General features: G+C 36.3%; 1 protein-coding gene and 1 long non-coding RNA gene across 2 annotated transcripts in view; both read left to right on the forward strand.

Annotated features, from left to right (window-relative positions):
- The window catches only part of ZNF547 (zinc finger protein 547), a 40,403-nt gene that overhangs the window by 35,045 nt on the left and 4,669 nt on the right, over positions 1-689 (forward strand). The gene's annotated exons all lie outside the window — the stretch shown is intronic.
- The window catches only part of LOC105001430, a 7,947-nt gene that overhangs the window by 5,095 nt on the left and 2,163 nt on the right, over positions 1-689 (forward strand). The gene's annotated exons all lie outside the window — the stretch shown is intronic.

A 689-nucleotide genomic window follows, 5' to 3' on the forward strand; every position in this document is an offset into this window, starting at 1 on the left:
AATCATTGTGATGATAGAATGTTATAATGCTTCGAATTCCTATCAAGATGTTTAGAACTCAAGAAGATATTTCCATGTTTATATAATGAGGGTAGAATAAAGGTCAGGTCCTATAGGTTTTTTTCTCTGTTTTGGTTTTGAAGAGTCATCAGTGATGTCCAGTTATCTCAAGCTGTTGGAGGCCAAGCAGTTTTAGATTCTACCAACAACCCCTTTATCACAGACTAATTTTCTGGTCTCATTTTTTTCTTGTAGCTCTGTTTTAGTCTGTTTTAAAGTCTTGAATTCTATTATATAATGTTTTAATAATTTTAGATCAGAACTTAGTGTATAGCAATTTTTTAAAAAACAATTTTTAAGTTTACCAAAGTAAAATTGGAAAAGGAATCATAAACTGTTCAGAAGTTAGGTCAAACTGCAGTAATCTATGAAAAATGTTTTATTGGCAAGGGAGAAAATAGAAGGCAGTCAAATGGAAGTGTCAGAAACATATACTTTATTTTGATATATTAATATATTAATACCTGGCTTACGGCTATAATAGGGGCTTCCCCGGTGGCTCAGCAATGAAGAATCTGCCTGCAGTCTAGGAGACGCAGGCTTGATCTCTGTGTAGGGAAGGCCCCTAAGGAGGGCATGGCAGCTGACTCCAGTGTTCTTGGCTGGAGAATCCCACGGACAGAGGAGCC

Source organism: Bison bison, unplaced genomic scaffold (assembly GCF_000754665.1).
Source record: "Bison bison bison isolate TAMUID 2011002044 unplaced genomic scaffold, Bison_UMD1.0 scf7180017864383, whole genome shotgun sequence".
Classification (NCBI taxonomy): domain Eukaryota; kingdom Metazoa; phylum Chordata; class Mammalia; order Artiodactyla; family Bovidae; genus Bison; species Bison bison.